The sequence below is a fragment of the Pristis pectinata genome, chromosome 35, assembly GCF_009764475.1.
Source record: "Pristis pectinata isolate sPriPec2 chromosome 35, sPriPec2.1.pri, whole genome shotgun sequence".
In the NCBI taxonomy this organism is placed as follows: Eukaryota; Metazoa; Chordata; class Chondrichthyes; order Rhinopristiformes; family Pristidae; genus Pristis; species Pristis pectinata.
Genome location: NC_067439.1, coordinates 16,061,801 through 16,076,528, shown reverse-complemented (window position 1 = coordinate 16,076,528; position 14,728 = coordinate 16,061,801). Strand labels below are relative to the sequence as shown.

General features: G+C 43.6%; 1 long non-coding RNA gene across 1 annotated transcript in view; it reads left to right on the top strand.

The window, feature by feature from the left end:
- The window catches only part of LOC127586460 (uncharacterized), a 138,321-nt gene extending 124,703 nt beyond the window's left edge, over positions 1-13,618 (top strand). The window contains exon 5 of the long non-coding RNA XR_007958691.1: positions 12,626-13,618. This is a non-coding gene — a long non-coding RNA (uncharacterized LOC127586460). The remainder of the gene's footprint in view (positions 1-12,625) is intronic.
- The last annotated feature ends 1,110 nt before the right edge of the window (positions 13,619-14,728 follow it).

Below are 14,728 nucleotides of genomic sequence, written 5' to 3'. Positions count from 1 at the left end.
TGTGCCACGTGCTAATGAAGGCAAGAATAGCAGAATCAGGCAGATGAATGTGTGGCTGAGTAACTGGTGCAGGGGGCAGGGCTTCAAATTCTTGGATCATTGGGATCTATTTTGGGGGAGGTATGACCTATACAAAAAGGATGGGTTAGCACCTGAACTCAAAGGGTACCAATATCCTGGCGGCAATGTTTAATATAGCTGTTAGGGAGGGTTTAAACTAATTTGGCAGGGAGAAGGAAACCAGGGTGTTAGGGTTGAGGAAGAGGAAAATAGAAACAAGTCAAAGATAGTGTGCAGCAAAGATGGCAAGAAGGACAGGCAGGTGAAAAGACAGGATAATCTTCAATAGAAATACAGCGAAATCGGTAGCAGATACTGGTCTGAATGTACTGTACTTAAATGCACGTAGCATTAGAAATAAGGTGGATGACCTTGTAGTACAGCTACAGATTAAAAGATATGATGTGGCCATCACTGAGTCATGGCTTAATGATGGATGTGACTGGGAGCTGAATGTCCAAGGGTACACAGTGTATAGGAAAGATAGGCGGGTAGGTAGAGGGGGTGGTGTGGCCCTGATGGTAAGCAATGATATTAAATCACTAGAAAGAAGGGGCATACGATCAGAAGAAGTAGAATCCTTATGGATTGAGTTAAGAAATGGCAAGGGTAAAAAGACCCTAATAATAGTAATATACAGACCCCCAAACAGCAGCGGGGATGTGGACTACAAGTTACAGCTGGAAATAGAAAAAGCGTGTCAGACAATATCAAGATAATTATGGGGGATTTTAACATGAAAGTGGATTGGGAAAGTCAGGAAGGTACTGGATCTCAGGAGAGAGAGCTTGTGGAATGTCTATGGGACGGCTTTTTGGAGCAGCTTGTTGATGAGCCCACCAGGGGATCGGCTGTTTTGGATTGGGTGCTGTGTAATGAACCTGAGATGACTAGGAAGCTAAAGGTAAAGGAACCCTTAGGAAGTAGTGATCATAATATGATTGGGTTCAGTTTCAAATTTGAAAAGGAGAAGCTGATATCAGGTGTGTCAATATTTCAGTGGAACAAAGGAAATTACAGTGGCATGAGAGAGGAACTGGCCCAAATTGATTGGAAAAGTAAGCTTGATGGAGGGACGGCAGAACAGAAATGGCTGAAATTTCTACAAGAAATGAGGAAAGTGCAGGATAGGTATATTCCAAGAAAGGAGAAAATAATGAATGGAAAAATGGCACAAATGTGGCTAACGAAAGAGGTTAAGGCTAAAATAAAAGCAAAGCATACAAGGAAGTAAAAATTAGTGGGAAAACAGAAGATTGGGAAGCTTTTAAAAACTTACAGAAAGAAACTAAGGAAGTCATTAGGAAGTAAAACATGAATTATGAAAGAAAGTTGGCAAATAACATACAAAAGGATACTAAGAGTTTTTGTAAAATACAGTATATGAAGAGTAAAAGAGAGACACTGGTAGATGTAGGACCAATTGAAAACAATACTGGGGAAATTATAATGGGTAACAAAGAGATGACAGAGGAACTAAATGAGTATTTTGCATCCATCTTCACCGTGGAAGACATCAGCAGTATACCTGATAGTCAGGGGTCACGGAATAGAATTGAGTACAGTCAAGATTACTAGAGAGAAGGTGCTCGGGAAGCTGAATGGACTAAGGACAGATAAGTCTCCCAGACCAGATGAAGTACACCCTCAGGTTCAGAAGGAGGTAGCTTTAGAGATTATGGAGGCATTGGAGATGATTTTCCAGGAATCAATAGACTCTGGCATGGTTCCGGAGGACTGGAAGGTCGCAAATGTAGCTCTGCTGTTTAAGAAAGGAGGGAGGCAGCAGAAGGGAAATTACAGGCCTATTAGTCTGACATCGGTGGTTGGAAAGTTATTGGAGTCGATCCTCAAGGACGAGGTTATGGAATTCCTAGAGGTGCAGGACAAGATAGGTCCAAGTCAGCATAGTTTCCTTAAGGGAAGATTCTGCCTGACCAACCTATTGGAATTTTTTGAGGTAATCTCAAGTAGGATGGATAAAGGAGAGGTTGTAGATGTTGTGTATTTGGATTTTCAAAAGGCCTTCAATAAGGTACCGCACAAGAGGCTGCTTAATAAGATGAATGCCCATAGAATTACAAGAAAGATATGAGAATGGGTAGAGCATTGGCTGATAGGCAGAAAGCAAAGACTGGGAATAAAGGGATCCTGTTCTGGTTGGCTGCCGGTTACTAGTGGTGTTCTGCAGGAGTCGTTGTTGGGGCTGCTTCTTTTTACACTGTATATCAATGATTTAGATTATGAAATAAATGGTTTTGTGGCTAAGTTTGCAGATGACACAAAACTAGGTGGAGGAGCAGGAAGTGTTGAAGAGACAGAAAGGTTGCAGAGAGACTTGGACAGTTTAGGAGAGTGGCAAAGAAGTGGCAGATGAAATACAATGTTGGAAAATGTGTGATTGTACACTTTGGAAGAAGAAATAAATGGGCAGATTATTATCTAGAAGGGGCGAAAATTCAAAATTCAGAAGTGCAAAGGGACTTGGGGGTCCTCGTGCAGGATACACTAAAGGTTAACCTCCAGGTTGGGGTGGCGGTAAAGAAAGCGAATGCTATGTTGGCATTCATTTCAAGAGGAATAGCGTATAAAAGTAAGGATGTGTTGATGAGGCTCTCTGGGGCACTGGTAAGACCTCATTTGGAGTACTGTGTGCAGTTTTGGGCCCCTTATCTTATAAAGGATGTACTGATGTTGGAGAGGGTCCAGAGAAGATTTACGAGGATGACTCTCGGAATGAAAGAGCTGACATACGAGGAGCATTTGTCGGCTCTTGGACTGTATTCATTGGAGTACAGAAGAATGAGAGGGGACCTCATAGAAACATTTTGAATGTCGAAAGGACTGGCAGAGTAATGTGGCTAAGTTGTTTCCCTTGGTGGGTGAGTCCAGGACAAGAGGGCACAGTCTTAGAATTAGAGGGTACCCATTTAGAACAGAGGTGCGGAGAAATTTCTTTAGACAGAGGGTCGTGGATTTATGGAATTTGTTGCCACGTATAGCTGTGGAGGCCCGATCGTTGGGGGTGGTTAAGGAGGAGATTGATAGGTATCTAATTAGTCAGGGTATCAAGGGATATGGGGAAAAGGCCAGGAATTGGGGCTAGATGGGAGAATAGTTTAGCTCATGGTGAAGTGGCAGAGCAGACTCGATGGGCCAAATGGCCTACTTCTGCTCCTTTGTCTTGTCATCTTGTGATGAAGTGTGAGGTGCTGCACTTTGGGAGATCCAACATAAAGGGAGAGCACAGAGTTAATGGCAGGATCCTTAACAGCGTTGATGAACAGAGGATCTTGGGGTCCAGGTACTTGGCTCCCTAAAAGTGGCCACACAGGTTGATGGGGTGGTAAAGGAAGTGTCTGGCATGCTTGCCTGCATTAGTTGAGGCACTCAGTTCAAGAGCTGGGAAGTTATGTTGCAGCTTTATAAAACTCTGGTTAGGCCACGTTGAAATTATTGCATTCATTTCTGGTCGCCTCATTATAGGAAGGATGTGGAGGCTTTGGAGAGGGTGCAGAAGAGGTTCACCACGATGCTGCCTAGATTAGAGAGCATGTGCTATGAGGAGAGGTTGGACAAGCTGGGGCTGTTTTCTCTGGAGCAGCGGAGGCTGAGGGGAGATTTCATAGAAGTTTATAAAATTATACGAGGCATAGACAGAGTAGACAACCAGTACCTTTTTCCCAGGCTTGAAATATCTAGTACTAGAGGGCATGTATTTAAGGTGAGGGGGGGAAAGTACAATGGAGATCTGCGGGGCAAGTGGTGAGGGCCTGGAATACACTGCCAGGGTGGTGGTGGAGGCAGATAGAACTTGACTGAGTTTTTTGGGGAGGTGACAAAGGTGTTTGATGAGGGTAAGGCAGTGGACGTTATCTACATAGACTTTAATAAGGCATTTGATAAGATCCCTCATGGTAGGTTGATACAGGAGATAAAGATGCCCGGGATCCAGGGTGAATTGCAAGTTTGGATTCAGAACTGGCTTGCCCGTAGGAGACAGAGAGCAGGGCAGGAAGGCTGTTATTTGCTATGCAAGTGGATATCGTGATAAAGAAGGCTTGCCTTCATTGGTAGGGGTGTTGAGTGTAAGAGTAAGGAAGTCATGCTGTAGCTGTATAAAACTTTAGTCAGACTGCACTGGAGGTACTGTGTGCCGTTCTGGTCACCCCATTACAGGAAAGATGTGGAGACAGTGGAGAGGGTGCAGAAGAGGTTTACCAGGATGCTGCCTGGATTAGAGGTTATGAACTACAAGGAAAGGTTGGACAAACTTAGGTTGTTCTCCCTGGAGCATCAGAGGCTGAGGGGAGACCTGATGGAGGTTTTAAAAATTATGGGAGGCATAGACAGGGTAGACAGTCAGAATCTTTTCCCCGGGGTAGAAATGTCAAACACCAGAGGACATGATTTTGAAGTTAGAGGGGGGAAGTTTAAAGCGGATGGGAGGGGCAAGTATTTTACGCAGAGAGCGGTAGGTGTCTGGAATGGGTTACCAGGGGTAGTAGTGGAATTGGGCAGTTTGGTGGAGTTTAAGAGGCTTTTAGACAGACACATGAATATGAAGGGACTGGAGGGATGTGGATGATACACAAGAGGAGTATGGATTGGCATCAAGATCGGCACAACATCGTGGGCCGAAGGGCCTGTCCTGTGCTGTACTGTTCTATGTTCATTCGGGATCTAGTTGTACTCAGCTCCATTGGATGGGCCACATTATTCATGTGCCAGACACCAGACTCACAGACACACACTGTTCAATCTCTGTGTTTAGTGTAGAGTGGGGAAATGGCAGAGACTATCCAGGGCTGTTTGATCTACACATGAAGAAAGTGACAGCTGGGCTGATAAAATTCTTTAACTTTATGAAAGGTTGTGATAGGATAGATCGAGAAAAGGTTTGTCATGGGGGTACTGGAAGACTGAAGAACACGTGGTCAATAAGCGTTGCACACTGGTGCTGCAGGTTGTGCAGCTGTCTCACACCTGTGGCGACCCGGGTTCAGTCCTGATGTCTGCTGCTGTCTGTGTGGAGTTTGTTCGTTCTCTGTGGTGTTGGTGTTAACAGGCATGTGAGAGTGAGTGGGTTACAGGGAAGTACGTGGGGGAGCAAGATTGTGGCACTGCTCTGAGATCTGGCGGAGAGTGGACGGGCCTTCCCCTACCTCGCCGCCACCTACTCTGTCAGGTACATCCTGCCCCTTCAGTGTAAGAGTCTGCTGACCCCACCTGACCTTTTCCTCAGATACCACAAAACAGAAATGGAAGCAAATCATCCACAAATCTGGGGTACTTCCCAAGGAGAAGAAGGTAAGCATGTGACACGTGGTTGAGGTATTTATTGTGGAATTAGCTAAGTATATCAGGAGAAATAAAAGGAGGGTAAACTGATTGGGTGAGATGAAGGAGATGAGAATGAGGTTACAGTCACAGAGTTGTACAGCACAGAAACAGGTCCTTTGGCCCAACTTGTCCATGCTGACTGATTTACCCATCCGCAGGAATCCCATTAGCCTGTTTTAGACCCATATCATTCTGTACCTGTCTCTATTCAAGTATCTGTCTCAATCCTCTTAAACAGAGTGATTGCATCTGCCTCAACCAGCAACTTTGGCAGTGAGTTCCAGATATCAACCACTCTCTGTGTAAAAAAACTTCCACCTCAAATCCTCTTTAAAACTCCTTCCTCTCACCTTAAACCCATGCCCCCTTGGTTTTGACACCCCTATCCATGGGAAAATAATTTTGACTATTTACCCTTTCTATGCCTCTGATAAATTTATATCCCTCTATCAGGACACCCCTCGGCCTCCTTCGCTCCAGGGAAACACACCCAGCCTGTCCCATCTCTCCCCATAACTAAAGTCCTTCAGTTCTGGTGACAACATGGTGAATCTCCTCTGCACTCTCTCCATCGCAATCATTCGCACACAATACTACAAGTCCAGCCTAACTAGTGTTTTGTAAAGATGCAACATAATGTCCTGCCTCTTACATTATGTGCCTCAACCTATGAAGGCAAACACATGCACTCTTCACCACCCTATTGACCTGTGCTGTCACTTTCAGGGAACTATGGACTTGGGCCCCAAGGTCCTTCTGGTCATCAACATTCATTAGTGCCCTGTATATGTCCTACCCCTATGTGTCTTCCCAAATTTCCCCTTTCATCTGCCAATGCTCCACCCAAGTCTCCACCTGATCTATGTACAGCTGTAGCCATAGACAACCTTCGTTGCTTCCCACCAGTTGCTATCCACCGTACTACCAACTTCTGTCTCATCTTTCTTAAAAATATTCAGCGACTTGGCCTCTACAGCCCTCTGTGGCAGCAAAATCCACAGGTTCACCACACTCCGAGTGAAGACATTTCTCCTCATCTCAGCCATGAATCCCAAGGCCTGTAACCTGAGACTATGACGCCGCATTCGAGACACCGCAGCCAGGGGAAACGTCCTGCCCACATCCAGTGGGTCTAGCCCTGTCAGAATTTTGTAAGTTTCAATTATATCCCCTTTCAATCTTCCAAGCTCCACTGAGTATGAACCTAGTTGACATCATGTCTCTTCACATGGCAGTCCCACCAGGACTCAGTCTGGTGAACTTTTGCTGCACTTCTTTTGTGGCAAGCATATCGTTTCTTAGGAATGGAGATCAGAAGTAGACACAGTAGTCCACAGGTCCCACTGAGACACTACAGCTGGAGCTGCTCCTGTACTTTGTTCTTCCTGCTTTGGAGGCCAACATACCATTTGGCACTTTAACTGTTTGCTACACCTGCATGTTGGCTTTCGGTGACTAATGTACAAGGACGCCCAAATCTCTTTGTACATCAACACTTTCCAATTTAACAACATTTAACTAATGTGCTGCCTTTTAGTTTTTTCCTACTAATATGTTTACCATAGAACCATAGAACCATAGAACAATACAGCACAATACAGGCCCTTCGGCCCACCATGTTGTGCCAACCTTTAAACCACACCTAAGATTATCTAACCCCTTCCTCCCTCATATCCCCTATTTTAAATTCCTCCATATGCTTATCTAACAATCTCTTGAACTTGACCAATGTATCAGCCTCCACCACTGCCCCGGGGAGCGCATTCCATGCACCTACCACTCTCTGGGTGAAAAACCTTCCTCTGATATCTCCCTTGAACTGCCCACCCATTACTTTAAAACCATGCCCTCTTGTATTGAGCATTGGTGCCCCGGGAGAGAGGCGCTGGCTGTCTACTCTATCTATTCCTCTTAATATTTTGTATACCTCTATCATGTCTCCTCTCATCCTCCTTCTCTCCAAAGAGTAAAGCCCTAGCTCCCTTGGTCTCTCCTCATAATCCATACTCACCAATCCAGGCAACATCCTGGTAAATCTCCTCTGCACCCTTTCCAACGCCTCCACATCCTTCCTATAATGAGGCGACCAGAACGGGACACAGTGTGGTCTAACCAGAGTTTTGTAGAGCTGCATCATTACCTCGCGGCTCTTAAACTCGATCCCACGACTTATGAAAGCTAACATCCCATAAGCTTTCTTAACTACCCTATCCACCTGTGAGGTGACTTTCAGTGATCTGTGGATATGAACCCCCAGATCCCTCTGCTCCTCCACACTACCCAGAATCCTGCCATTAACCTTGTGCTCCGCCTTGGAGTTTGTCCTTCCAGCGTGTACCACTTCACACTTTCCCGGATTGAACTCCATCTGCCACTTGTCAGCCCAGCTCTGCATCCTATCAATAGCCCTCTGCAAGCTTTGACAGCCCTCCACACTATCCACAACACAACCGACCTTTGTGTCGTCCGCAAACTTGCTAACCCACCTCCTCATCCAAGTCATTAATAAATAGTTAAGTTTAGTTTCACATTTATCCATGTTTACATTGGATCTGCCATGGTTTTGCCCACTCAATCTGTTTAAGTTATCTTGAAGCCTTTTTGCATCCTCTTCGCAATTCGTAATCCTATATAATTCAGTACCATCGTCAAACCTTGAAGTATCACATTTGGTTCCCTCATCAAAATCATTGATGTATATATTATGAACAACAGAGTCCCGAGCTCTGACCCTGTGGTACCACCCTCGTTAGTGCCTGCCACCCTGAGAAAGACCCATTTATTACTGCTGTCATTTTCCTGTCTGTGAACCAATTTTTGGTCCATGGCAGTGCATTATCCACCCCACTCCCCCTCAGTGATGTGCTTTAGTTTTGCTTGTTAACCTGTTATGTCGGACTTCTCTCAAGCTTCTGAAAATTCAGGTAGCGCCACATGGTGCTCCATAGCATCACCATGTGCTGGTCCTTCTATACATATTCTACATCCTCTAAACATTTCAGCAAGTTTAATTAACACAATTTCCCTTTGAGAAATCCATGTCGACTTTGTCTGATCCCACTGATATTTGCTGAGTGTCCTGTTAGCTCATCATTTGCAATAACTTCCAGCATTTTCTCCACTATTGGTGTTAGGCCATACGGTGTGTAGTTCCTGTTTTCTCTCTCCCTTCGTTTACTTTAGAGAGTGGAGTTATGTTTACCACCTCCAATCAGCAGGAATTATTCCATCATCCGAAGAATGCTGCAAAATGATACCCGTTTTATCCACGTCTACCTCCAGTATTCTGGGCTGCATATTACATAGCCCCAAAGATTTATTGCCTTTCAGTGCCCTTAATTTCTTCAACACTATCTTCTTACTAATGCTAATTTTCCCTAGGTTTTCACCCTTATTTGGTTTTTGGTTCCCTACCTATCATTTACTTGTGGCCTCTTCTATGAACACAGAACCACAGCATTTATTTACTTGCTCTGCTATTTCCCTATTCCCCACTGTGAATCCCCCCATTTCTGGCTGTTAAGGGACCGTTGTGGTGAGCTTGCCTTCACCAAACAACTCCATATGTATCTGTGTAAGTTGTCTTCGATTCACATTGCCAGACCTGGAGAATTTTACTTTTGAGGAGAGTTTAGCTCAGCTGGATTTGCAACTTCTTTGGAACGGAGGAGATTGAGGAGCCCAAATAGTGAATAGAAAGGACCTCTTTCCTTTAGCAGACAGGTTAATAACCCAAGGAAGACAATAAAACAAAACTGCTGGAAACCTGATATAAAGCAGAAAGTGCTTGAAGCACTTTGCAGGTCAGGTGGCATCCGTGGAAATAGAAACACGGTTAATGATCCAGGCCAGAGGCCTTTTGTCAGAACTGGGGAACAGAAACAAGTTAGTCTTAATTTGCAGTTGTGGTGGGAGGAGAGATGGATAGGACTCAGGGAACACCCATGGTGGGGTGAAGCCATGGTTCCAATGAAGATAGGTTGTAGATGAAGCCATCCAGTTGTGAGGTTACTGAGGACAGTTAAAGAGAAAATATGAAGAAAGGAAGATAAAAGTGATGGGGTGAGGACAGTTAGAGAGAGAGGGCGCAAATAATGGAATGTAAAAGCTGTGAAATGTAGAGCCGCAGGAAATTCCCAGCAGGTTAGACCACACTAATGGGGAGAGAAGAAAATGAGCCAATATTAAAGGTGGATGACCAGCAGCAGAACTGACCATAGAACATAGCAGCACAGGAACAGGCCCTTCAGCCCACAATGTTGTGCTGAATTAATTAAACTAGTAATTAAATGCCTAAATAAACAGATCTGCCTACACAATGTCCATATCCCTCCATTCTCTGCACATCCATTTGCCTATCTAAGAGTCTTTTAAATGCCTCTTTTGTATCTGCCTCCACCACCACCACTGGCAGTGCATTCCAGGCACCCACCACTCTCTGTGTTAAAAACTTGCCCCGCACATCTCCTTTGAACTTACCCCCTCTCACCTTAAATGCATGCCCTCTAGTATTAGACATTTCAATCCTGGGAAAAAGATACCAGCTGTCTACTCCATCTATGCCTCTCATAATCTTATAGACCTCTATCAGATCTCCCCTCAGCCTCTGCCACTCCAGAGAAAACAACCCAAATTTGTCCATCCTCCCCTTATAGCACATGCCCTCTAATCCAGGCAGCATTCTCTCTCTCTCTCTATCTCTCTCTCTCTCTTTTCAAATTTTTAAAAGCTTATACAATGAGTAAAGCAATGCGTTACAATTATCATAATACATGATTACATAAAATTACATGAGTAAAGACACATTTTTCACTTAACATCTGGAAAGGCAATCAGCAATTATGTTATCCTTGCCTTTAACGTGAGTTATCATGAAATCATACTCTTGTAAAATTAAACTCCAGTTTAACAGCTTTCTGTTCTTGTTTTCACTCGGCTCAGAAATACCGCTGGGTTGCAAAATGTTAAAATGTTGCAAGGCTAAAACAAGCGACAGTAATTCTTTCTCTATGGTGGAATAATTCTTTTGATGCTCATTAAATTTCTTTGAAAAGTAAGCTACAGGATGGTCAATATCATCACGGTCACCCTTCTGCAACGACACAGTTCCTGCAGCTTCATCACTGGCATCTACTGCTAATGAAAATGGCTTTTCAAAGTCAGGTGATTTGAGCACAGGATGGTAGCATAAAATGGCTTTCAGCTTCTCAAACGCTTCTTGACAAGGCTCTGTCCAAACAAATTCCACTCCCTTCTTCAGAAGATTAGTTAGGAGAAGAGCAATATCAGCAAAAGTTTTACAGAATTTGCGATAATATCCAACCATTACCAGAAACCTTCTAACAGTCCTCGTACCTGTTGGAATGGGGAACTCAGCTATTACTTGAACTTTTGCTTAAACAGGAGCTAACTTGCCTTGACCTACAACATAACCAAGATAAGTCACAGTTGCATGGCCAAATTCACTCTTAGCCAAGTTAACTGTAAGGTTGGCTTTGGAAAGTCCTTCAAACAACCTTTCTAATGCAGAGATATGAGCTTCCCATGTATCATTCCCTGTAACTAAGTCGTCAATATAGGCATCCGTATCCTCTAACCCTTGAATTACAGAATTAATCATTCTTTGAAATGTTGCTGGAGCATTTTTCATTCCAAATGGCAAAACATTGTATTCATACAATCCAGAAGGTGTTACAAAGGCAGAAATCTCTCTTCCTCTATCTGTCAATGGGACACACCAGTACCCTTTTAATAGATCAATCTTTGTAAGAAATTTAGCCTTTCCAACTCTGTCTATACAATCATCCACCCTAGGGATAGGGTAAGCATCTGACTTAGTTACAGCATTCACTTTTCTATAATCAGTGCAAAATCTAACACTTCTGTCGGGTTTAGGCACAATAACACAGGGTGAACAACAGTTTGAAGTGGAACGCCTAATAATATCATTCTCTAACATATACTCCATCTCTTGGTCAACTAGTTTGCTCTTTTCTACATTCATTCGATATGGCTGTTGCTTGATTGGCTCTGCATCCCCAACATCAACATTATGATACGCTATTGCGGTTCTCTTTGGAACATCCGGAAATAAATTTCAAAATTTTAAAATTAACTGCTTCATTTGTTGTCTTTGTTGAGGTTGTAAATGTGCCAACTTTGTTTCAATGTTTCCCAAAACATTTTCATTTCTCAGTCTCGCTGACCAGAGCACCCGGAGGAAACCCACGCAGACACGGGAGAACGTACAAACTCCTTACAGACAGCGACGGGAATCGAACCCCGATCGCTGGCGCTGTAATAGCGTACCGTTTATGTTTTCTCATATCAGGTGTTTTGATTACGTAATCTACATCATTCATTTTAGACTCAACTACATATGGCCCATGAAATCTAGGTTGGAGAGGGTTTGTTTGTATGGGAAAAAACACTAATACTTTGTCTCCTGGCTGGAAAGTCCCTGAATGGCCTCTTGAGTGTAACAGTATCTTTTGACAATCTTCTACACTATCCACAACACTGCCATTCTGTGTATCGTCTGCAACCAGTTCTGATACAGAGAGAGCAAGTTACCTGAAGTTGTAGAGCTTTAAAACAAGTCCGGAAGACTGCAATATGCCCAGATGAGAGATGAGATGTTGCTCCTCAAGGTTACATTGGGCCTCGTTATCACAGTACATGAAGCCACAGACTGATTGGACCAAGTGGGAGCGGGATGAACAATTAAAGTGGCAGCAAACGGGAAGCTCAGGGTCACGCCTGCAGACTGAATACAGGTGCTCCGCAAATTCTAAACAAGCTCAGCCAGTCAAGCAGCCTCTGTAGAAAGAGAAACCAGTTAGTGAAAGGTTAATGACTCTTCCTCAAGACTGAAGGAAGGGTGGAAAGTTTGCAATTTCCGAGGCCGAGCTGGGGGAAGGAGTGAGGTGTAAAACAAAAGTGAATATGGAGTTAGCTTAAGACAGATCAGGTGATATGGAACATGAGTACTGACTGTCAGTGAAACATTTTAAAGACCAGGGTTAGAAAGGGACAGAAGCACAATGATAAGGAATGATGAGAGAGAAGTTTAAAAAGCACTTAATGTGCCTTAACATACAAAGCTACAGATCAAGAGCGAGGAAGTCTGAATATATCTGTTTTGGCCAGTATGGGCAAAAATAGGCTAAATGCCATAAATGTCCATGATTTTAACACAGCTGTGCTTTTTTATATATTACAGATGTCAGCAGGATTTATCTGTTCACATAACCGAGTTGTGTGGAGAAGCTGTGAACACCCAAGACAGAGTCCAAAAGTCAGACATTTTATAAACGATTTTTGTGTGGTTTGTATCAGCTCTACAACTGCAGGAATGCTACCTCCTCAATTCCTACTTGTTGAGAGTAACAAATTACTGGCTGAGTTAGCGGTTAACAGGCCTTTCAGTTAAACATCAGAGTGTAGTTATGAGGGAGGCCTGACTAATCCTTCTGATGACACATCCCTCGAACAAGCAGTAGGTGCCAGAGGTGGGGGTGGAGGCAAATACAAGAAAGGTGTTTCAAAGGCTCTTAGATAGGCACATGAATGTGCAGAGAATGGAGGGATATGGACATTGTGTAGGCAGGAAGGACTAGTTTAGTAAGGCATTTAATTACTAGTTTAATTAGTTTGGCACAACATTGTGGGCAGAAGGGCCTTTTCCTGTGCTGTACTGTTCAATGTTCCATGTTCTAACCCATGAGAGCATCAGGAACATCTTGGTGTATGAGGCAGATTATGGAACCCTGCTCACTCTGGTGACTGCCAACAATGTGACCTGGTTAAAGTCAGCAATCTTTTTGCAGCCTTGCATCCCCTGTGACCTGATATTGCAAAGAGGATTGGAGGGATAGGGGCCCTGCAGCTAATGGAGTGGTCAATAGGTGAGGAAGGTTAGAGAGAATGGGAAGAAAGAGAAACACATTGAAGCTAAGGAGGCCAGAGTAAAATTAAAAGAGCAGCACCTTCATTGGCTCTTTCAGTTCTTTTACTTCAATGACCCTTGATTCTCTATGAAGGAACATTGAACCTTCAGGCTCTGGTGCCAAGGCCATTCTAGCAGTGCAGGCTGAGAAGCTAATGTTGCAAAAAGCAGCTTTTGATTTTATTCCAAACACATTATTGAACTGAATTCTCATTTTCATCCACTGGACAACATGTTCTCAACTTTACAAACTACTTACCTCTAAAATGAGCTGCCCCACTGGCATTGACAGAGTTAATGTTTATAGGTTCTTGATGCTGCTGCTAGATTAACAGAAGAAGAGCTGCCAATAATTTGAAGGCAGTCAAGTTAATGGTAGCTCCATGTATAAGTACGTGGTTCCCTGAAAGTGGCATCACAGGTAGAGAGGGTGATGAAGAAGGCTTCTGACATGCTGGCCTTCATCAGTCAGGGCACTGAGTATAGAAGTTGGGACGTTATGTTGCATTTGTAAAAGACATTGGTGATGCTGTATTTGGAGTGTTGTATTCACTTTTGGTCACCTTGCTATAGGAAAGATGCTATTAAGCTGGAATGAGTGCAGAGGAGATTTACGAGGATGATGCCGGGACTCAAGAGACTGAGTTACAGAGAGAGGTTGACCAGACTGTGACTTTATTCATTGGAGTGTAGGAGAATGAGGGGTGATCTTATGGAGGTGTATAAAATCATGAGGGGCATAGATAGGGTGAATGCACACATTCTTTTCCTAAGTTTGAATCAAGAACTAGAGGGCATAGGTTTAAAGTGAGAGGGGGAGAGATTTAATAGGAACCTGAGGGGCAGATTTTTCGCTCAGGGAGTGGTCAGTATATGTACTGAGCTGCCAGAGGAAGTGGTTGAGGCAGGTACATTAACAACTTTTAAAAGACAATTGGACAGGTATGTGAATAGGAAAGGTTGAGAGGAATATGGGCCAACTGCGGGGAAATGGGACTAGCTTAGATGAGAATCTTGGTTGGCACGGACCTATTGGGCCGAAGGGCCTGTTTCCATGTGGTATGACCCGAGACCTGTCAACAATGGTTGGTAAAGGTCATACTGCTTGGTACACAGTTCTTAAAAACAACACTGCCTCATTATAAAAAAGTGAGAAGCCATACAAACTATCAACCATTTACATTGCACCATCAGTTAACTACTTAAAACAAATACAATTAACCATCCAATCTTCATACAGTTACCCAGTCTCTAAGTCTTCTCAACCTCAAAATTCTTTGTTCATGTGATGTACTTACTCTCTCCAAAATATCAAGACCAGGCCTGGTAATTGCAGTGAAGCATTTCTTTGTAAAGATTTCATCTACATCTGGATCA